This window comes from Gorilla gorilla, chromosome 6 (genome assembly GCF_029281585.2).
Source record: "Gorilla gorilla gorilla isolate KB3781 chromosome 6, NHGRI_mGorGor1-v2.1_pri, whole genome shotgun sequence".
Lineage (NCBI taxonomy): Eukaryota > Metazoa > Chordata > Mammalia > Primates > Hominidae > Gorilla > Gorilla gorilla.
The window spans coordinates 105425948-105450746 of NC_073230.2; the positions used below are offsets into that span (position 1 = coordinate 105425948).

The 24799-nt window shown below is 36.8% G+C and overlaps 1 long non-coding RNA gene across 2 annotated transcripts in view; it reads left to right on the forward strand.

The window, feature by feature from the left end:
• The first annotated feature begins 22141 nt into the window (after nt 1-22141).
• The window catches only part of LOC109027709 (uncharacterized), an 84041-nt gene continuing 81383 nt past the window's right edge, over nt 22142-24799 (forward strand). For both annotated transcript variants that reach the window (XR_002006734.2, XR_010134540.1), the window contains exon 1: nt 22142-22251. This is a non-coding gene — a long non-coding RNA (uncharacterized lncRNA). The remainder of the gene's footprint in view (nt 22252-24799) is intronic.

A 24799-nucleotide genomic window follows, 5' to 3' on the forward strand; every position in this document is an offset into this window, starting at 1 on the left:
CTAAACAGGAAACTTTAAAACTTCATTCATCTTGCCACATTTTATGATGTAGCCCAATATAGCAGAAGAATACTACAGAATGTTTTCAGAGAATCCATAAATGAGAAATGAACACACTTTATTGAGGAGATCACTATTTGTTGCTACATATATTTCTTCATTATCTAACTTTGAGGCATGTGGTAGATATTATATTCCATAGAGTACAAGGCTTTCTTTGCATTATGTAAAAAATTATTTCTGCACCAAAGGACTGCCTCAATGCAGGCTTTTAATAGCAATCTCCCGCCTCATGTAATTCTTCTTCTAATCCTTTTGGCATATGTAAGTATAGATATATTTTTAATTGAGGAAACTTCTTCAAATTCTATTACTAATTATCCTTTAAAAAAAAACCCTCCAAAAGCTCTACTTTTTGTACCGAATGAAACAAAAACTTCTTTGCAGACATTCAAGCCTCCTGCATTACCTCTCATGTGTTCTATGCTATGCACCAACTGAGAAAACTCACTGATTAAATTAAGCTGATTTTACTTTTTTACCTTGTGATCCTCATCTCCTGGCATGTTATAAGATAGAGACACAAATCCACTCACACGGCAGTGCAGACAAGCAGAGAAAACGTGATTATTTACTGTCTATGTCAATGCCTGGGTCTTTTTAACAAGCTTCCGGGACCTAGATATTAGGAAAAACACTTTTTAGCACTTTCGATTACAATTTAGTATGATGACATGACTTTGACAGTCCTTTCAGTTTGGCCTCAATCCCTTTTGCTCACTAATTTTCACAAGTGCTATCTCGACCCAGGTTCTCTCAGGAGCACCCAGGGATATGTGGAAAGGAAGACTTACGTGATCATGTGTCATTGTGAATGACTGTATCTTCGTTTCCAAGTCATGCCTTAGGGTGCCCTTTGGATCCCAGAATCTTCAGCTGAATTACAATGCCAAACATTTTCTCTCAAGATCTTGATGACTCAACCCCCAAAATCTCTGGTAGTAAGTTACTTTAATATCTGTCTATGCCCCTCACTCAATGTTCAGCCCAGAGAGTCTACTTGTAGTACTACATTGCCTCTTCTGATGAGTTAACTGCCAGTATCTTTGGCTTCCTTTTACTTTTCTCCACAGAGGGTACAAGAATTTCTGGTAATTTTCTTCAATTCATGGAGAATCATGTGCATTTTACGAGTTAATGTCCGGACCTCTGTCCACTTAACCTCTCCCTGTGCCACTAGGTTTCCTTAATGAGACCTAGTCCCAAGTTGATGTATGGGTCATTTATAAGGCAGCCTTCTCCATTTCTTTTATATGAGATGTGGGTTCTTCTACCTGCAGGAACATCTCCTAATTGCTCATTTTTTATGGCTTGGGGCTGTAAAGCAATGGAGAGGGAGAATGATCAATACCTAGGATTTTGCTCTACTTAGAAGTTATTAAGCTAGCCTGTACATTACTAATGCAGGTGCTGTCAGAAGACACAAGGTTCTTGGACCAGACACAGAGGAATAATAACACAACAAGCAGCATGAGTATCATGCTGGGACTGGTTTCTCTTGTCACCCAAGTTCTATGGAGGTGAAAAAAAATGGCCCAGGTAAATACTGAACACACAATGGATTGGATTCACAGCTGATAAAAATTGATCTTGGGGAATCTGCTGCTTTTATATTAAACCTTGTCTTTCTTCTGTAGAAATAGTTTATATCATCTTTCTAGATTTCTTGCAGCCAATATAATGCTGAGAGGTGGCCCAAGTAACTATATATTAGTCTTTGCATTCTTGCCACATCCTGCAAGAATACGCAGGAATATTCATTTCCCGTAATGGATTGACTCTCCCAACAGAATGTTCATGTATGCTCCTGCCACTTTGCCTGTCCTACATCTATATTCTGTTCACAATTCCCCAGGCCATAAAGAATGGGATTTTCTTTTCTTATCCTATACAATATTCTTCTTTCTCAGGAATCCCTTATGCTAAGACTTTGCATCAGATAGGAGTATCTTCTCTATGCCATAGAATGCGTTCTCAGACATCCTTCCATAACTAGTTCTTGAAAACTTCAATAGGAGTGGAGTCAGTGCAGGTTCTTCAGAAAGTAGACACCAGGATGGAATCATTATTGCAAAAGTATGATTGAAAGGAATGCTTATAAAAGATAAAGGAAAGAGTGAGGAGAGGTGGCCAGATAAATACCTTAAGAGCATGATACAGTTCTGACACTTATGAGAGGAACAGAGGTGGCAAAGAATATGTCAGAAGAAGGGTCTCTGACTGTGATGTACCTCAAACAAAGCCTCGAGTATCCAGTAGGGACTTTAGCCTACCCTCTCATGATAAAAATTCTCAATAAAATACGTAGAGAAGGGACTTATCTCAATACAATAAAGGCCATATACACAAAGTCCACAGCTAACATCATACTCGACAGTGAAAACTTCAAACCTTTTCCTCTAAGATCTGGAGCAAGGCAAGAATGCTCACTCTCACCACTTCTATTCAATCTCATACTGGAAATTCTGGACAGAACAATTAGGCAAGTAAAACAAAAGTCATTCATATAAATCAAAAAGGAAGAAGAAAAATTATCTCTGCTTGCAGATGGCATGATCTCATATGTAGAAATCTCTAAAAATCCACAGAAAATGAATTATTAGAAGTAATAAATTCACTAAAGTTATAGGAAATAAAATCAACACACCAAAATCCAGTGTGTTTATATACACCAACAAAAAGCTATATGAAAGAGAAATTAACACAATCAGAGTTATGACAGCATCAAAAGGAATATAATAAAATAATGCAAAAACTAAAATACAATTTCGGTTATGCAAGTTGAGTAAATTTTGGAAGTCTGATGTATAATAATGTGACTATAGTTAAAAATATTGTATTTTATATTTAAAATTTGCAAAGAGTAAGTGATAAGTGTTCTCAGCATACACGCACACACACACACACACACACACACAGGTAACTACGTGAGGTGATAAATATGTTAATAAGCCTGATTGTGGTGCATATTTTACAATGTATATATATATATTAAATCATTAAATTGTACACTTTAAATATGTACAATTTTGTTATCTATACTTCAATAAAGTTGGAAAACAAAAAAGAAAGAAAATACTTAGAATTACACATAACCAAGAAGGTGGAAGGCTTGTATACTGAAAACTATAAAGCACTGATAAAAGAAACTGAAGTAGAAACAAATAGATGGAAAGACCTCCAATGCTCATAGATTGGAAGAATTAATACTGTTAAACTATCTATATAAGTCAGAGTAATCTTTAGATTCATTACAAGCCCTATCGAAATCCCAAAGACACTTTTAATGGAAACAGACAAAAACAATCCTAAAATTCATATGAAACCACAAAAGACTCAGAATAGCCAAAGCAATTTTGAAGGAGAATAAGGCTGGAGGTGTCACACTTCCAGATTCCAAAATATATGATAAAGCTACAATATTCAAAGCAATATGCTACTGGTATAAAACAGCCATACAGACCAATGGAACAAAATAGAAAGCCCAGAAATAAACTCACTCATGTATGGTCAACTGATTTTCAACAAGGACGCCATGAATGCACAATGGGGAAAGGATGATAGTTTCTTCAATAATTGGTGTTGGGAAAACTACTTATCTATATACAAAAGAACAAAATTAGATTCTTATTTTATACCACACATAAAAATTAACTCAAATGAATTAAAGATTTTAACATAAGATCTGAAGCAGTAAAACTCCTATAAAAAAATAGGGAAACATCATCTTGACTTTGGTCTTGACAATGATGTCTTGGATATGGCACCCAAAACACAGGCAACAAAAACAAAAATAGATAAGTGGTACTACATCAAACTTAAAATAGTTTGCACAGTAAAGGAAACAATCAACAGAGTGAAAGGGCAACCTACGGGATGGTAGAAAATTTGTAAAGTGTGTATATAATAAACAATTAATTTCCAAAATATATAAGGAACTCCTAAAACTCAACAACAACAACAACAAACAAACCTGACTCAAAAAATGGGCAAGGACTTGAATGGACATTTCTCCCAAAGAGACATCCAGATGGCAAACAGGTACATGAGAATTTGCTCAACATCACTAATTATCATGGAAATGTACTTCAAAACCACAATGAGATAGCATCTCACACCTATTAACATGGCTATTATTATAAAACAAAACAAAAGATAACAAGTGTTGGCAAGGTTGTGGAGAAGTTGGAACCTTTGTACACTGATAGCGGGAATATAAAATGGTACAGTCATGACAAAAAGCAGTGTGCAGGTTCCTCAAAAAATTAATAATAGAACAACCATATGATCTAGCCTATACTCCCTTTCCAGATATATTTCCAAGAATATTGAAATCAGAATCTTTAAGGGATATCTACACACCCATATTCATTGCAGCCTTATCCACAATAGCCAAGATATGGAAACAACCTGAATGCCCATCAATGGATGAGACAATATAGAAAACATGTATATATGTATTCAATAGAATATTATTCAGCCTTGAAAAAGAAGGAAATCTTACCATATGTGACAATATCCATGAACCTGGAGGACATTAATGCTAAGTGAAAGAAACCACATGTAGAAGACATGTACTACATGATTCCTCTTGTTTGAGGCAACTAAAATGTCAAACATATAGAAGCAGACAATAGAATGGTGGAGCTGAGAAGAGGGGGATATGGGAAGATGTTGTTCAATGGGTATGAAGTTAGTTATACTATACAAGATAAGTACTTCCAGAGATCTTCTGTACAACATAATGCCTATAATTAAGAACAAATATTGTGCACTTAAAAATTTTTTAAAACGGTCAGTCTCAATCTCATGTCCAGTATTTTTACCACCAAAAAAAACAGGGAGATTAAAAAACTTTTGGAGGTTATGAATTTGTTTATTGCCTTGATTGTGGTAATGGTAACATGAATGCATACGTATGTCCAAACTCATAAATTGTATACATTACTTACGTGCAGTTTTTATATACCAATTATACCTCTATAAAGTTGGGAGGAGAGAAAAAAGACAGGCATGGCCAGGATCAAGTATTCTCACCACATCCAATCACAATGTTGCCCTGGGAAAGGCTTAATAGAGGTCATAAGCTGACTCTACTATTTGTAGAGTTCCAAGCAGCTTACTTTCTTGGCTGTCCCAGAAAGTAAAGAAATTACAGTGTAACACCTTTTTTTACCCACTCCCTCTAAATATTTTCTTGGGCTCATTTTCTAAGGGAAAAATCTAATTATTCTAACACTCTGTGTTAGTTTTTAACTAGACATAGCCAAAATGTTGAGCTTACCTAAAGCTATGCCCTGCTAGTTAAGAAGATCCTGATATTTGTTTAGCCTGTTAGGTTGTCTGACTGCCCTGACTGTGGTGGCTTCCAGCTCTTTGCCCTAGTAAACAGGTCCCATTTGGCTTACTTTACTTCTATATTGTTTTCCTTTAAGGCAAGTTCCTGGATTATTGCATACCTAGACATAAGCCTTCACAGTCTTAAAAAAGACAGGATTTTGAGAGCTAAATATGATTTAGGGAAAGGTACCACCAATAGCAAAAGTGTAAAGAGGAAAATAAGTACAAGAAATGGATTTTCCCATGGTGACAATTATAGCTAGAATGGTTCATAGAAAAAGTTTATTGAGCAAAGCAAGTATGAATGCAATAGAAACTAAATTATTGACTTTGTGTGAGGAACCTGTACTAGAAGTTGATGCTCATCCCCAATTTTCATTTGCTGTCTCTTCCTTGCAATAATGGAATCATGTCACTTACAGCTGGACACACAGACAATAAGCTAGACTCCCTTGCAGCTAGGTAGATAGATTTGGTTTCTCTCAGGCTAATTAAAACATAAGCAGAAATTACATGAGGAATATTTCCTACAACAGAAGTTGTTTGTTTCTCCTCTTTCCTTTCACTGCTGGCAGAAGTAGTATGCATTGGATCTGTTGCCTTGGACCCCATCTGGAATTCATGTTGAGAGTATCAAGTGTACCCCATTAGTCCTGGACTCTTCACTTTTAAACTTTTATGTGAGAAAGAAATAAAGTGTTATATTATTTAAGCCTCTGTGTTTTGGGGTTCCATTTTTACACTAGTTAAATCACGTTCTTCATTAATAAAGAGATTTGAAGACCTCTGAGCACATAGTGAGTGAGAAGCTCAAGACTGCGATGCCAAAAATAATACCATTAATCAAGTGGAGGCTATCATGACACATGTTCAAACTCTGACACTGATACCAGGCTGAGCCTCACATTTTCTCTGGAACAGTACTTTCTCTGGCCAATATTATGTTAACATAAACACATCTGGCAGAATCATCTCTTCCTCTTTCTCACCAAGCTTGATTGGTGGTATTTTTAAGAAAACTAATCAGCTTTAGAACAGTAATATTGCTTTTAGTGTCAGCCCTCAGCAGCAATGCAAGCAGACAGCCATGTTTGCAATGTGGTATTCACCCTGACAAAACACACCTCTTTTATATTCTTACCAGAGTAACTTAGTCCTTCTCCCAGGCATTTCAGTTAAAACATTGCTAATGTTCATATGACCCCTGGAATACAGAAAGGATTTAGTCTTCTAACACAGTACCCATTTGCTCAGGTAAATTGTTTTATTAGGAGTTGTTACTTACAAAATATCAGAAAAGTAGACAAGAAGCAATTCAACTTTCCTAGGAGATTTGGTAGATGAAACCTTTTTCCCAGCAAAGGGGGTTGTATGAAGAGTGCTTTCAGAAGTTCTTTGTCAATGGCTAGCACTTACAATGGACAAGGCCCCATGCAGGCAATATCTCATTTATTGTTCCCTCCAACCCCAAGTGGGAGGACTTTTACCACCCATTTTACTGCAGAGAAGTAAGTGGTAGACCTGGGGTTCAAACTCAGTAAGACTGACCTCAGAGCCCCAGGTTTAACCTACATACTATACTCCCTTAACATCTCATGGCTCACATGAGGACCTGAGTAAAATGTTTTCCTTACTTCTTGGTGTGTCAGGGAGTAAGTCTTAAAACCACTGGGTATGAATCCTTCAACTGTAAGCAGTTGACTTTATGAGGCAGAGCAATAACACAATTTTCTTTAGAATGCTACTAGCCCTATCCCTGGGAAGGCAATGGTGAGAAGAAAAATACATACATAGTACAATCAGGGTTCACTACATGTTTCCAGGATAAAAGTTATGTGCAGTTTCTAAAAACGTCTGAGCCTAAACTGTCATTCCTTTAGTTGGTTATAAACCAGGTCAATGTTCTTAATAAAAAATCATGCAAAAGGCAGTTTTAGGATCATGTTCTTTGAAAATTTACTCTTTTAGGCCGGGCACGGTGGCACATGCCTGTAATCCCAGCACTTCGGAGGCCGAGGTGGGTGGATCACCCGAGGTCAGGAGTTCGCGACCAGCCTGGCCAACATGGTAAAACCCCGTCTCTACTAAATACAAAAAAAAATAGCTGGGCGTGGTGGCGCATGCCTGTAATCCGAGCTACTTGTGAGGCTGAGACAGGAGAATTGCTTGAAACTAGGAGGCAGAGGTTGCAGTGAGCTGAAATCACACCATTGCACTCCAGCGTGGGCAACAAGAGCAAAAATCCAATAAAAAATTACTCTTTTAAGGTTTAAAAAGAGATATTTCATAGACTTCTTCTAAATATACCATTTTGTCTTTCATTTAGAGATAGATTGAATTTGAAATATAAATATAGCTTAGAGTGACCTGGGCACAGGAATAAGAGCAGCCCTCCTTTTGCTCTGATTTAATAAGTAGGTCTGGCTGTGAATTTTTCAGGTGAGTGGGCTCTGTAATGAGCTGGTTATTTCGACAGTTATCATAATAGAAAGGGTATAAACCAGAAACTGCTTTCTAGTAAGTGCCTCGTGACTGTCAGATAAGGGGAGGAGCTGCTTTGCAGAATGTGCCTGTGACTCAGCTCTGTGACATTCACCAGCATCCTTCTCTGAGATAGACTAAGTGGCAGAATAAGAAATCTGTTAAGGTCTATTAGTGGAGAAGGAGGACTCTGAGAACTGAATCTTCTTGTGGAGGTGTCCACAGCTGATCTAGATAAGAATGGGTTGAAGTCCTCATTTTTTATGACGCTTGGCTTAGGACAATTTATTGTCCTGTAGATTGCTACGAGCTAACAATTGCTATGAGCTTTACATGTGGCTGACAGCCCAGCGTGATTTCTTTCCGCTCAACTATAAGAATTTTGTTATGCTTTCTTCATGAGACTAACTATATTGTGCCATAATGTGCCTCATAATATACTTGTTTTATATAGATGTCAATAATTGATATGTTCTTTATTGAGTTAAGTTTCTCAAAGTTTCTTGAGTCATATTTGTATATCACATAGATCAGTGTTTTGCACATAGATGTAAATACTGTATAGTTTTTGAATAATGAGGGGAAATGATTTGTTTCTTTTTTATTATATACTTTAAATTCTGGGATACATGTGCAGAATGTGCAGGTTTGTTACATAGGTATACACGTGCCATGGTGGTTTGCTGAACCCATCAACCCACGATCTACACTAGGTGTTTATCCTAATGCTATACCTCCCCTAGCCCCCCGACCCCTGACAGGCCCCGGTGTGTGACGTTCCCCTCCCTGTGTCCATGTGTTCTCCTTGTTCAACTCCCACTTAGGAATGAGAACATATGGTGTTTGGTTTTCTGTTTCTGTGTTAGTTTGCTGAGTATGATGGTTTCCAGCTTCATCCATGTCCCTGCAAAGGACATGAACTCATCCTTTTTTATGGCTGCATAGTATTCCACGATGTATATGTGCCACATTTTCTTTATCCAGTCTATCATTGATGGGCATTTGAATTGGTTCCAAGTCTTTGCTATTGTGAAGTGCTACAATAAACATACGTGTCCATGTGTCTTTATAGTAGAATGATTTATAATCCTTTGGGTGTATACCCAGTAATGGTACTTCTGGTTCTAGATCCTTGAGGAATCTCCACACTGTCTTCCGCAATGGTTGGCTAATTTACACTCCCACCAACCATGTAAAATCATTCCTATTTCTCCACATCCTCTCCAGCATCTATTGTTTACTGACTTTTTAATGATTGCCATTCTAACTGGCATGCGATGGTATCTCAAAGTGGTTTTGATTTGCATTTCCCTAATTACCAGGGATGGTGAGCTTTTCTTCATATGTTTTTTGGCCACATAAATGTCTTCTTATGAGAAGTGTCTGTTCACATACTTTGCCCACTTTTTGATGAGGTTGGTTTTTTCTTGTAAATTTGTTTAAGTTCCTTGTAGATCCTGGATATTAGCCCTTTGTCAGAAGGATAGATTGCAAAAATTTTCTCCCACTCTGTAAGTTGCCTGTTCACTCTGATGATAGTTTCTCTTGCTGTGCAGAAGCTCTTTAGTTTAATGAGATCCCATCTATCAATTTTGACTTTTGTTGTCATTGCTTTTGGTTTTTAGTCATGAAGTCTTTGCCCATGCCTATGCCCTGAATGGTATTGCCTAGGTTTTCTTCTAGAGAGTTTATGGTTTTAGGTCTTAGGCTTAGGTCTTTAATCCATCTTGAGTTAATTTTTGTAAAAGATGTAAGGAAGGGATCTAGTTTCAGTTTTCTGCATATGGCTAGCCAGTTTTCCCAACAACATTTATTAAATAGGGAATCCTTTCCCCATTTCTTGTTTTTGTCAGGTTTGTCAAAGATCAGATGGTTGTAGATGTGTGGCATTATTTCTGAGGCCTCTGTTCTGTTCCATCAGTCTATATATCGGTTTTGGTACCAGTACCATTCTGTTTTAGTTACTGTAGCATTGTAGTATAGGTTGAAATCAGGTAGCATGATGCTTTAAGCTTTGTTCTGTTTGCTTAGGATTGTCTTGGCTATACAGTCTCTGTTTTGGTTCCACATGAAATTTAAAGTAGTTTTTTCTAATTCTGTGAAGAAAGTCAATGGTAGTTTGATAGGGATAGCATTGAATATAAAATTACTTTGGGCAGTATGGCCATTTTCACAATATTGGTTTTTCCTATCCATGAGCATGGAATGTTTTTCCATTTGTCCTCTTTTATTTCCTTGAGCAGTGGCTTGTAGTTCTCCTTGAAGTGGTCCTTCACATTCTTTGTAAGTTTTATTCCTATGTATTTTATTTTCTTCGTAGCAATTGCGAATGGGAGTTCACTCATGATTTGGCTCTCTGTTTGTCTATTATTGGTGTATAGGAATGCTTGTGATTATTGCACATTGATTTTGTATCCTGAGACTTTGCTGAAGTTGCTTATCAGCTTAAGGAGATTTTGGGCTGGGATGTGCGGTTTTCTAAATATACAATCATGTCATCTGCAACCAGAGACAATTCGATTTCCTCTCTTCCTATTTGATACCCTTTATTTCTTTCTCTTGCCTGATTGTCCTGGCTAGAACTTCCAATACTATGCGGAATAGAAGTGGTGAGAGAGGGCATCCTTGTCTTGTGCTAGTTTAAAGGGAATGCTTCCAGTTTTTGCCCATTCACTATGATATTTGCTGTGGGTTTGTCATAAATAACTCTTATTATTTTGAGATATGATCCATCAATACCTTGTTTATTGAGAGTTTTTGGCATGAAAGGGTGTTGAATTTTATCAAAGGCCTTTTCTGCATCTATTAAGATAACCTCGTGGTTTTTGTCATTGGTTCTGTTTATGTGATGGATTATGTTTATTGATTTGCATATGTTGAACCAGCCTTGCATCCCACGGATGAAGCTGACTTGATCATGGTGGATAAGCTTTTTGATGTGCTGCTGGATTTTGTTTGCCAGTATTTTATTGTGGATTTTTGCATCGATGTTCATCAGGGATATTGGCCTGAAAGTTTCTTTTTTTGTTGTGTCTCCACCAGGTTTTGATATGAGGATGATCCTGGCCTCATAAAATGAGTTAGGGAGGAGTCCCTCATTTTCTATTGCTTGGAATAGTTTCAGAAGGAATGGCACTAGCTCCTCTTTGTACCTCAGGTAGAATTTGGCTGTAAATCATCTAGTCCTCAGCTTTTTTTGGTTGGTGGGCTATTAATTACTGCCTCAATTTCAGAATTTATTATTGGTCTATTCAGGGATTCGACTTCTTCCTGGATTAGTCTTCCTGGATTAGTCTTCCAGGAATTTATCCATTTCTTCTAGATTTTCTATTTTATTTGCTTAGAGGTGTTTGTAGTATTATCTGATGGTATTTTGTATTTCTGTGGGATCAGCAGTGATATCCCCTTTATCATTTTTTATTGTGTCTATTTGATTCTTCTTCCTTTTCTTCTATATTAGTCTGGCTACTGATCTATCTATTTTGTTAATATTTTCAAAAAACAAGCTCCTGGATTCATTGATTTTTTGAAGGAAGTTTTTTGTTTCTATCTCCTTCAGTTCTGCTCTGATCTTAGCTATTTCTTCTCTTCTGCTAGCTTTTGAATTTGTTTTCTCTTGCTTCTCTAGTTCTTTTAATTGTGATGTTAGGGTGTTGATTTTAGATCTTTCCTGCTTTCTTCTGTGGGCATTTATTGCTATAAATTTCCCTCAACACACTGCTTTAAATGTGTCCTAGAGATTCTGGTATGTTGTGTCGTTGTTCTCATTGGTTTCAGAGAACTTATTTCTTTCTGCTTTAATTTTGTTATTTACCCAGTAGTCATCCAGGAGCAGTTTGTTCAGTTTCCAGGTAGTTGTGCGGTTTTGAGTGAGTTTCTTAATCCTGAGCTCTAATTTGATTGCACTGTTGTCTGAGAGACTGTTATAATTTCCGTTCTTTTGCATTTGCTGAGGAGTGTTTTACTTCCTTATATGGTCAAGTTTAGGATAAGTGTGATGTGGTACTGAGAAGAATGTATATTCTGTTGATTTGGGGTGGAGAGTTCCGTAGATGTCTATTAGGTCTGCTTGGTCCAGAGCTGAGTTCAAGTCCTGGATATTGTTGTTAATTTTCTGTCTCATTGATCTGTCTAACATTGACAGTGGGGTGTTAAAGTCTCTCATTATTATTGTGTGGGAGTCTAAGTCTCTTTGTAGGTCTCTAAGAGCCTGCTTTATGAATCTGGGTACTCCTGTATTGGGTTCATATATATTTAGAATAGCTAGCTCTTCTTGTTGCATTGATCACTTTAACATTATATAATGACCTTCTTTGTCTTTTTTGATCTTTGTTTGTTTAAAGTCTGTTTTATCAGAGACTAGAATTGCAACTCTACTTTTTTTCCTTTCCTTTTGCTTGGTAAATCTTCATCCATCCCTTTATTTTGAGTGTATGTGTGTCTTTGCATGTGAGATGGGTCTCCTGAATACAGCACACCAATGGGTCTTGACTCTTTATCCAATTTGCCAGTCTGTGTCTTTTAACTGGGGCATTTAGCCCATTTACATTTAAGGTTAATATTGTTATGTGTGAATTTGATCCTGTCATTTTGATGCTAGCTAGTTATTTTGCCCTTTTGTTAATGCAGTTTCTTCATAGTGTTGATGGTTTTTACAATTTGGTATGTTTTTGTAGTGGCTGGTACTGGTTTGTCCTTTCCATATTTAGTGCTTCCCTCAGGAGCTCTTGTAAGGCAGGCCTGGTGGTGACAAAAGCTCTCAGCATTTGCTTGTCTGTAAAGGATTTTATTTCCCCGTTGCTTCTGAAGCTTAATTTGGCTGGATATGAAATTCTGGGTTGAAAATATTTTCTTTAAGAATGTTGAATATTGGCCCCCACTCTCTTCTGGCTTGTAGGGTTTCTGCAGAGAGATCCGCTGTTAGTCTGATGGGCTTCCCTTTGTGGGTAACCTGATCTTTCTCTCTGGCTTCCCTCAACATTTTTTCCTTCATTTAAGCCTTGGTGAATCTGACAATTATGTGTCTTGGGGTTACCCTTCTCAAGGAGTATCTTTGTGGTATTCTCTGTATTTCCTGAATTTGAATGTTGGCCTGTCTTGCTAGGTTGAGGAAGTTCTCCTGGGTAATATCCTAAAGAGTGTTTTCCAGCTAGGTTCCATTCTCCCCATCACTTTCAGGTACACCAATCAAATGAAGATTTGGTCTTTTCACATAATCCCATATTTCTTGGAGGCTTTGTTTGTTCCTTCTCATTCATTATTTTTCTAATCTTGTCTTCATGCTTTATTTCATTAAGTTGATTTTCAATCTCTGATATCCTTTCTTCTGCTTGATCAAGTCAGCTATTGATACTTGTGTATGCTTTAAGAAGCTCTCGTGCTGTGTTTTTCAGCTCCATCAGGTCATTTATGTTCTTCTCTAAACTGGTTATTCTAGTTAGCAATTCATCTAACCTTTCTTCAAGGTTCTTGGCTTCCTTGGATTAAGTTAGAACATGCTCCTTTAGCTCAGAGGAGTTTGTTATTACCCACCATCTGAAGCCTACTTCTTTCAATTCTTCAAACTCATTCTCCAAGTTTTGTTCCCTTGCTGGCAAGGAGTTGTGATCTTTTGGAGGAAAAGAGGCATTCTGGTTTTTGGAATTTTCAGCCTTTTTGTGCTGATTTTTCCTCATCTTCGTAGATTTATCTACCTTTGGTCTTTGAGGTTGGTGACCTTCAGATGGGTTTTCTGTTTGTACATCCTTTTTGTTGATATTGATGCTATTCCTTTCTGTTTGTTAGTTTTTCTTCTAACAGTTGGGCCCCTCAGCTGCAGGTCTGCTGGAGTTTGGTGAAGGTCCACTTCACACCCTGTTTGCCTGGGTATCACCAGCGGAGACTGGAGAACAGCAAAGATTGCTGCCTGTTCCTTCCTCTGGAAGCTTCATCCCAGAGGGGCACCTGCCAGATGTCAGCCAGAGCTCTCCTGTATGAGGTGTCTGTCGGCCCTTACTGGGAGGTGTCTCCCAGTTAGCATTCATGGGAGTCAGGGACCCACTTGAGGAGGCAGTCTGTCCCTTAGCAGAGCTTAAGCACTGTGCTGGGAGATCCACTGCTCTCTTCAGAGCCAGCAGGCAGGAACATTTAAGTCTGCTGAATCTATGCCCATAGCCACCCTCTCCCTTAGGTGCTCTGTCGCAGGGAAATGGGAGTTTTATCTATAAGCCCCTGACTGGGGCTGCTGCCTTTCTTTCAGAGATGCCTTGCCCAGAAAGGAGGAATCTAGAGAGGTAGTGTGGCTACAGTGGCTTTGCTGAGCTGCAGTGGGCTTGGCCCAGTTTGAACTTCCTGGAAGCTTTGTTTACACTGTGAGGGGAAAACCCCCTACTCAAGCCTCAGTAATGGCAGATGTCCCTCCCCGCACCAAGCTCGAGCATCCCAGGTCAACTTCCAACTGCCGTGCTGGCAGCAAGAATTTCAAGCCAGTGGATCTTAGCTTACTGGGCTCCGTGGGAGTGGGATCTGCTGAGCTAGACCACTTGGCTCCCTGGCTTCAGCCCCCTTTCCAGGGGAGTGAACGGTTCTGTCTCACTGGCATTCTAGGTGCCACTAGGGTATGAAAATAAACTGCTGCAGCTAGCTCAGCTAGCTTGGTGCCTGCCCAAATGGTCGCCCAGTTTTGTGCTTGTAACCCAGGGCCCTGGTGGCATAGGAACCCAAGGGAATCTCCTGGTTTGCGGGTTGCGAAGACCATGGGAAAAGCATTGTATCTGGGCCGGAACGCACTGACCCTCAAGGCATTGTCCCTTACGGCTTCCCTTGGCTAGGTGAGGGAGTTCCCCAGCTCCTTTGCTTCCCAGGTGAGGCAACGCCCCATACTGCTCCAGCTTGCCCTCCATGGGCTGCACCCACTGTCTAACCAGTCCTAATGAGATGAGCTGGGTACCTCAGTTGGAAATGCAGCAATCACCCGCCTTCTGCGTTGATCTCTCTGGCAGCTGCAGACTAGAGCTGTTCCTATTTGACCATCTTGCCAGCCACCTCTGTTTCTTTTTTTAAAGTATTCTGAAGAAGCTTCCCTTTAGTTGTCTTGTGTTATTCTTTTACTTATTGGATAAAGATGGCTTACTTTTAATAAAATTGTTTACATTTGACCATTTATGATCTATAAGAGGGTAATATCTATGGTTCAATTTAAAGTTTCAACAAATCAGGATACTCATAAGTTAACATTATATTCCATTAATGAACATAACATAATATGACCTATTATTATATTTAAATTCTCATATTTAAATTTCTGTGGTATGAACTTTGGAGGATAGTTCCCTGGATACACCTCTCAATATTATAGAGTCTAAACAAATAGATTCTCCTTTCCAAAGAAATTGTTTATCTTGGTTTATGTTCCAGAGTATGAGAAGGTACTAGTTGCCACCTAGATTTATTTGTATATTATCCTGAGAAATTTATAAAAATATATCTAGCTTGAATTCAAGTTGTGATCATAGGGGTTATTTTATTTTTGCTTAGGAGGCTGCATTAATATTAAAATAATTTTATAGCATTATAAAATATAAAATATTTACCCATCCATTTAACAAGCATTTCCTAACTGCCCAAAATAGAAGAGTCACTGTGCAGATACAAACATAAGTGAGATGCTCTATATCCTCCAAAGGAATTTATGAAAAACAGATCAACATCTACAATTTCTCGATTTCTGTCACTTATACTTTTATGTTATATAATGAATCATGCTTTAATGATTAAACCTCCAATTATTTGGTAAAAGAAAGTTATTTTATCTATTATTGTATCTCGTCTTCTAAGTTAACATATACCTGTGTACTTATGTAATTGTGTAAACGTGTACGGTATTTTAAGTCTTAAATTGTATCACGATGTTCAATTTTTTTCTCTTTTCTAAGCCTATATCTTAGTGAGAGAATTACTTTAGAAACCAATACTGCTTTTACTCAAGGGAGGCTTTAAGAGATCAAAACTATAAGGGCAAAGCAATTCATGGAGAAATATTAGTACTAATTAATGCTAGATCACTATTACTGCCTTTTCTTCAAAGCTGTTTAAAACAGCTATCTACTAAATTTGGAAACATCACCATTTATAAATAATGGGGTGAAGGATCCTCTGCTGCTCCCAAAGCCTGTGACAAGCCTAACGTGTTTGAGTGGGCAGCAAGTGCACCGTCTACTAAGCAGGTGATTATGGCCACTCAGCATTTAACTAGAATAATGAATGCCCAACAGAGTTAGCAGTTTTGAGGGAGGCTTGTCTGTTTGATCACTGAGGCTTCACCATGATGAATTCTGTGAAAAGAGATTTTCTAATTACAGGCAGAAGATTTCTAATTCGCTTCCAAGTGTGGAATTTGGAGTTCACATTTCAGAAATGAAAGCCATTTTAACACCCACTCTTCAACACATATATAGATCTGAGTCTGTGACCTGCTATCTTAGTTAAATTCTGCCGAATTTCCTATTTGGTGCTGCCTGAAAAGGATTGTTGTTTTCCAAATATTGGTGGATATTCTGTATATTTTTCACAGTTGATATTTCCTCTCATCTGGCATTATTTTTTGACCTTTATCAGTTTTTCAAAATGATCACATGGGGCTTTGAGGCAGCCAATATCAGCAACCCAAACAGGGAGGACAGAAATATAAGCATGTGAAAAATACTACCTAATGAAAAATGGCAGTCCTAGGATTGCTAATTATTCTATATCTATAAAATATAATAGTTGAAGAGCAACAGAAACCAGCTTTGTGTAATTAAAGTAGAAAAATAGTTGATTAGAAGGATATGAAGACCCTCACAGGACTGAAGGGAGAGCTGCAAAACCAGGCTTGAAAGGAAAGGAACTTTGCATGTAGAGAAGGTCTCCACAGCAAGCTCTTGCTCACTCAGGCACCATTGCTGGACTGAATAAATAAATGGCCAGAGGTGGATGTTTTTTCTGCTTTTCCTTTTCTCCTCACTTTTTGACATTTTACTCAAATTTCAAAGTCCTCAGAACGAATCTCACTGGAGGAGCTTAGGTCAATTGGACACATCTTGTTTATATCAATGAAGTGAAATAAAAGACTATGAAAGGAAGAGACGCATGCTGCCCCTTCAGCTTCTGAAGGGGAGATCAAAGCATCCTAAGTCATTTTCCTTCCAAGACTATTCACCATGGGTAAGATAAACTTTAAGAAAATCTCAGGGTTCTAGTGGGAAGTAGAAAGAGATACTGGATGGTCCCAAATGACAGATATCTACCACACAGTATTTTTAAACACTCATCTGACAGGAATGAAACTCACTTAAACTATATGTAAAATCTAGGCTGTGAAGTTCCGTTCTGTCATCCTGTCAGGTGAGAAACAGTAGTTCGTGATGACTTAGAACACAGACTCTAGAGCCAGACTGAATGGAATCAAATCCCAGCTCTGTAGCTTAGTAACTATAAAACTTTGGCAAATTGTCTAACTTTTCTATACTTCAGTTTCTTTATCTGTGAAAGGAAACTAGTCATAGTACCTACTTCAAAGGCATGCTGTTATGATTATTGTGTTGTTATATGCACAGCAGTTAGTAAACCCTCAATTGGTGTTACTATTAAGGTGAAAGTGTATGGTTAAAGTAGACACCTGGTATCATGAGATCCAAGATAATGTTTAATTAGGCTGGTTTGATGATCATTGACTGGGTTGTTATTCGATGGGCTGAACACGAAATAACAAGCCGCAGGAGAAGGTAATGTTTTAAAATCAAGGCAGTGACAAAACTCAGGCACCAGAGATACTGGAGGCCAGGGCCAGCTGTGAGAGTGAAACCAGGTGAGCCAGCAGGGACATGAGAAGTGGGACACGTAAGACATAAAGTGAAGGGGCAGGTGAAACGTTGAATTCAGAAGGCATTGCATATGGAAACCAAGAGTTTCACAGAAGCACCAAGAAAAGCAAAGCAGATAAAACAGGTGCATGGATTCAATATCAAGGAAACGTGGTCTGGGGTAATACTATTTGTCTCTGCTGAAAACTTCCCATAATTTTACTATCAAAGCTAATGAATCCTAGGTTGCAGGGAAGATATAGTGGGCTGAACCACCTGCAGAAAAGGTGATATAAAATAGGACTTCTGAGGGTTAGCCTAGAGGAAGCGATGGACACATTGGCTTTATAATCTCTGATATGGTTTGGCTGTAACCCCACCCAAATTCCATTTTCTATTGTAGTTCCCATAATCCCCACGTGTCGTGGGAGGGACCAGGTGGAGATCTTTGAATCATGGGAATGATTTCCCCCATCCTGTTCTCGTGATAGCGAGTTCTCATGAGAGCTGATGGTTTTATAAGGGGCTTCCCCATTCGCTGGGCACTCATTCTTCTCCTTGCCGCTACCATGTGAAGAAGGAGGTATTTCTTTCCCCTTCCGCCATGATTGTAAGTTTCCTGAGGCCTCCCCAGCCATGCTAAACTGTGAGTCAATTAAACCTCTTTCCTTTATAAATCACCCAGTCTCGGGTACGTCTTTATTAGCAGCATGAGAAGGGACTAATACAATCTCCATACCTATCCATCTAAAAATAATAATGATGCTGCTATCACTAATTAATGATAGTGTTAATGATGGATAACATTTACTCTGCATTTGTCATGTCCCTGGCACTGGGCAAAGTGCTTTATATCTATTATATCACTTAATTCTCACAACAAATCTTTGAGATGATTACTAGGACATAAAGTGTTTAAGGGCATAGAATGTATCTGTTTTCTTTACCACTCTATCCACAACACTTAGAATAGAGCTCAGTATCTAAAAGATGTTTCTAAAGTGTTGAATGGTTCCCATTTTTTAAAAAATGAGGCATTGATTGTCCATATAACTTTCTCAAGTCAAATAAAGGTAAATTATAGAGTTGAAATTCAAAGTCAGGGACCTGGAATCCAGAGCCCACAATCAAACTGTACAGTTTCTATCCAACACTACCCTGTTCCCAAAGCATCACCCACAGCTACAGGCTTTTACTTCTCCCCTCGTTGCTAACTTACTTTTATTGCCAAAGTAAAACAAACCATAATAAAAAGGAACAGTCATTGAGAAGCTTGTTATATAACAGGATAAGGAGCACACAATACTGACTGCCCTAAATCAAAGTTTTTGGTGCTATTCAAACATGAATACTTTGAACCCATTACGGACAAGGAATTGCACTAAGTGTATCATAAAAATATGAGCAAAAAATGGCTCTGAACTTGAAGGACTCATGTTCTAGTGGGAAAGACAGGTACAAAACCAAACAAATAATCTAAGTGCAGAAATAGCAGCATTGAATATTTTTGAAATCTCAGCTAGTTCTAGCAGTAGTGAAACTCATTATGTCTGGGGCATGAGGACCTGTACAGAAGTGCTAGGAGGGAGACAAGAAAGGTAGTTGATAAGACACAAGAAGAAGGGTTTTAAACATTATGCCAAGGATATCGTACTTTATTTTATAAAAAATGAAGAGACAGCAGGATTAATGTTTTAAAAAAGAACTCTGGTGATTTGATGAACTGAAGAAAGATGGGCAAGAGGAGTCTCATTTAGTAATGAAGGACATAGACGATTAGGGCCTGAAACAAGTTTGTAGCAGTGGGATCCAAGCCAAATCAACAGGATTAAGTGGCTGATTGAAGTTCAGCCTGATGGACAACTAGAATCAAATATGCCTCTGAAGTTTCCCATTGGGGAAAATGGGTAGACGGTAACACTTTTAATCCCAAGAACAGAAATAAATAGGAAAAGCAGATTTGGCCATGGTAGGGAAAACAGTCTAATATAGATATATTATACAAAATATCTGAGTAATTGTTTTAATATGAAGAAAGCATAGAGGCATATATAATGATGTAAAAATTCCTATTTTTTCTCATAGTACTATATGTTAAAAGTAATCCAATTATTTCAGCACTGTTTTTGTTGCTATTTTTCTAGGAACTTAGCTTTAGTGGTGTAAGAATTTAGTGTAGTTTATTTAAGGTGCTTTAATACAAAAAATATTTCTTTATTTGGTTGCTGTTTTAATCTTTTGGAACTAGTTATAGACCTGCTCATAATCTGCCAGGGATAGTTTGGCTTTACAGTACTTAAGATTAAGTTAGTGGACAGGTCTCATTTTGATACATCTTTGAGAAGATAATTTTCTTGTGTGAAGCATCATTTGCAAAGTCTTCTTTATAACATTTTACTTGAAAGAGAGTAGTCCTAGGACAGAGGACAATTTATCTAAATGCAGGATCAATCAGGAAAAATGCAAGAAATGTAGGTGTTCTGAGGACATAACTGTTAGACGATTGGGAATAGATTTGGTAGAATGAACAAGGGGCACTGAAGCCTACCTATAGCTGGCTGATGCTTCACAGTGTGATAGCTGACTAGCCCCATTAGGATATTTACATTTGGAAGCGTCTTACTTCATTTCATTGCTTAGCCAACAAGAGATTTTTAAAAGTGTATGTATCTCTAGATCCAGAGTTAGATACTTTAAATTTGAGAGAAAAAATATATTTTTGTTTAAGATGTAGGGAATATAGGCCTTAATATAGCTATCACAGAATTTCAGTTGTTTTTGTTGTTCTGTAGCTCAAAGCTTTTGATTTCTTTGCTATTTTATTACTATTGAACAGACCTATTAGAGGCTTTTGTTTCTTAAAAGGTGTAATTAAGAGAGCTATTGAGGAAAAGTTACATACATTGAATTGTTAGATTTCTTTATGGTAGTATTTAATGAAGAGAAAATCAATTTACAGATTTTTAAAACAGCATTAAATTTAAATATCTAATCTAAGGGACTGCAAAAAGTAGATCATGACCTATCAGTAAATATCGAAACCTGAAAGACTGTCTATGACCACAGCCACCACTTGCCCCTCATTCACCTCCCCCTTTTCTGTGGTTTTCTGGTATCCCCTCTAGAGATAGATGAACATATGATCATGCTATCTATTTGTCTTAATGGTCATGATTTTGCTCTAAAGGCAGTTTCTTAAAATAAATTAGTTTTCTTTTCATTTAGTTAAATTTCTCTTTTTATAGATGATAAATTGGGGTGAATTAAGAAAGTTAATGGTAGTCACAAAGGAGAATGAGGATGAAGAGAATCATTTTAATAAGTTAGAAGCTTCTCTTTGCCTCTTTGGAACTTTCGAACACTTGGTTAATAAATCCCTTTTTTTTTTACACACCAAAATAACATAGGATTTATGAATATGACCATAGAATCTGCTCACTGATATATCAAAATCTCTGCTCCCCCAAATTGTTCCTACTTCAAATGGGTTTGGCTGCTCGCTACTCTTTTAAAGCAATTTATAAAGGTTTTAGTGAAATTGTCATCTTCACCACTACTTGCTTTCAAACATTAAAGTCTCTCACGTAGAAAACCTTTTGAAAAATGAGTGTAGAAAGGCAGACGCCTGTTCCTGAAGGGAACAAAACTACCACTTTTCTGTGGGGCATGCTGCAAGTACTAAATATAAGTTGGCTATTTATGTCTGATTCCTGATTAAAATTCACAACAACCAACCTTAAATTTAGTTTACATTCCTTAATTGTCACTAGACCATGCCAACTATTATTAACAGACTTAAATTACATTGATTGGTATGGTATTTAAGTGGCAATTTAGATTAGTTATGATTCAAGTTCTTGCAAAAAAAATAGTCTTAAAATCATTTTTACCCAGTAGTAGTCTACAAAAAAGTTCATGAGAAATAAAAAAACTTTATGGAGCATTTCCTGAAAAACCTTCAGTTTCTGTGTTTTTCTGGATGGCCTAAAATCTGCTCCTAAATCTAAAGCAGCATAAGTTACACAGTAGACATTTATCCAGTAACCCCACTCTTTATAACTACCCTTACTGAATTACAGTTGCCATCCTACACTTGACTTGTATTGAGGTCCTGTATTAAGAATCTGTATTATGAGGTGCCTTTTATAAAACTTGTTCCTGAATTGACTGTAAGGCTATTGAGGATATATTTTGTTACACAGTTTCCTCCTTGTGAGAATTGTCAGAAGAAATTAATTTTAATTTTTAATATCATGAGTTGCTGAGGTTTTTGTAAATAATCAATTTATCTTATGGATTCTACAAATTGGGTAACTCAGAAAGTTTCAACCTAGATGTCACAATCACCAGAAAGTTTCAACCTAGATGTCACAATCACCAGAAAGTTTCAACCTAGATGTCACAATCACCAGAAAGTTTCAACCTAGATGTCACAATCACCAAGAGAAACTTCCAAAATGCAGAATTTCAGATCTTTCCTCAGACCTACTGAATCAGAACATGGAGGATATAGGTCCTAAAAACTTGTGTTTTTCATGAAGCTCCCCAGGTAATTGTCTATGATCGGACATTAAAACTCAATGAATTAACTGATCAAATTCCCCAATTTCCACTTCCAGTTAGAAAGCTTAAGAGCCAAAATTGTGGTTTACCTTTAATGAGTCTATATAATTTTGTATTATACATATATTTTTTAAATTGACCATAAAACTATTTAAAAATGTAATCTATCTGGATTTATTTTTCTTCATTTTAGTATTAATTCCTACTTTATATACTCGTGTTTGACATATTTTTGCTTACCAACTTTAATATTTAAGTGAGGTAAAATTATATATCCTAGTATACACAGATTTTAAGTATCACTTTGATAAATATTGATAAATTACATACAGTGTAATGACCATCCAAATCCAGAAAAAATTAATAAACCTAGAAAGTTGCCTAATGTTGCTTTCTAGTTGTTTCTCCCTCATCTATTCTCTGATTATAGCAACAAATGATACAAGTCGCTATAATTAATTTAGCCTGTTCTAGAACTTTGAATAACGGAATAATATAATATATACCCTTTTGTAACTGATTTCTTTGACTGAAAAAAAGTTTTTAAAATTTACTCATGTTGCTGGATCTATATTATTAGTTCGTAACTTCTTATAGCCAAATATAATAGTAATCCATTTTGAAGCATTTATCAAAATGTATTTATCATTTACCTGATGACAGACATTTGTGTTGTTTCAGGTTTGGGCTCTTATGAGTAAATATTTCTGAACATTTTTGTGTAAGACTTTTATGGACATATGTTTGATTTCTCTTGGGAAAATCCTAGGTGTATAATTGTTGGGTTACAGAGCAGCTTTATCTTCAACATTTTAGAAACTGCTTTTCCGAAGTGGGTGTATCATTTTACACTGTCATCAGCAAAGTATGAAAATTCCACTTGATCAACAACATTGCCAAGATTTGAAACTTTTCTGTCTTTCTAACATTTTGGCCATTCTCATGGTAAATAGCAGTAACTCACTGTGGTTTAAGTTTGCATTTCCCTGATATTTAAGCATGCTGAGAACATCTTCATGCATTTGGCCATTTGTATACACTCCTCAGTAAAGTTTCTTTTCAAATTTGAATTTCTATCTTTATTGACTTGTTTGATTTTATATTATTTAGTTATAGGAATTTTTCCTTTACTATGTTTTGAATACAAGTCTTTCTTCAGATATGTGTCTTACAAATATTTTCTTCCAGCTTGTGGCTTGAGTTTTCATTTTTCAATGACATCATTTGAAGAGCAGAAGTTATTAATTTTGCAGCAGTCAATTTTATCAAGTTTTTCTTTTATTCTTAGTGCTTTTGTTGTCCTGTCAAAGAAATCTTTTCCTGTGCTGTTTGCAGAGATATTCCTCTACATTTTGTTTCAGAAGCTTTATGGTTTTAATTTGAACATTTATGTATGTGTTCTATCATGAGCTAATGTTTGTGTAAGTGGGAGACAGGATTCAATTTCAAAATTTTCTCTACAAATATACAATTATTCCAACACCACTTGTTGAAAGATGATCTCTTCCTCATCAAGTAAACTCAGTACCTTTGTGAAGCAACAGTTTATATATATGTATAACATATATAAAATATGTATTATAACATATATATAGTATATGTACATATGTATTAGGGTTTAGTCATGGACAATCTATTCTCTTTTCAATTTATTTATTTATTTATCATTATGACAATTCCATATCATTGACATACATTTTAGAATCAGTCACTCAAATTCTCCACAAAGTTTGCTGGGATTTTGTAAATCTATAGATCAAATAGAAGAGAACTGGCATCTTAATAATACTGAGTCTTTAAATCTATACATGGGGCGTATTTCTCCATTTATTTGAGTCAAATGTTTTCCAAAGTGGCTGTAGCATTTTACATTCTCATCAGCAAAGTGTGATTTATTTTCAAATGTTGAACTCAACTTACATTACTGATGATATAATCATCAGTAATCACTACTTTCTGATGATGTACTGTCCTTTGGAATATTCTGGATTTACTTTGTAAACATTTTGCTGCAGATTTTTTAGTACGTTCATGAGTGAGAAATGATTTGTAATTTTTTAAAAACTTTTTGATGCTCTTATTAAGCTTTGTTCCTCCAAGGTTTTTTTTTAATTTTACTTTACAGCTACCTCTTCAGTCCCCAAAAGATATGGAAAGCTGATCATGTCACTGTTGTGTTTTAGCAGAGTATATATATATATATATATATATATATATATATATATATATATATATATATATATATATATATGTCTCCTAGGGCTATTGTGAAAAAAATTACCACAAACTTAAACTTGGTGGCTTAAAATAACAGAAATGTATTCTTTCACAGTTTGGAGGCTAGAAGTCTGATATCAAGGTATCCTCAGGGCTGCATTCCCTCTGAAGCCTCCAGAGGAGAGTCCTTTCCTGACCTTTCCAAGTTTTGGTGGCTCTAGGCATTCCTTAACTTGCAGCTGCATAATTTAAAATTTCTGCTTCCACCTTCATGTGGCCTTTTCTGTGTCTGTATCTTCTCTTCTGTATCTCATAAG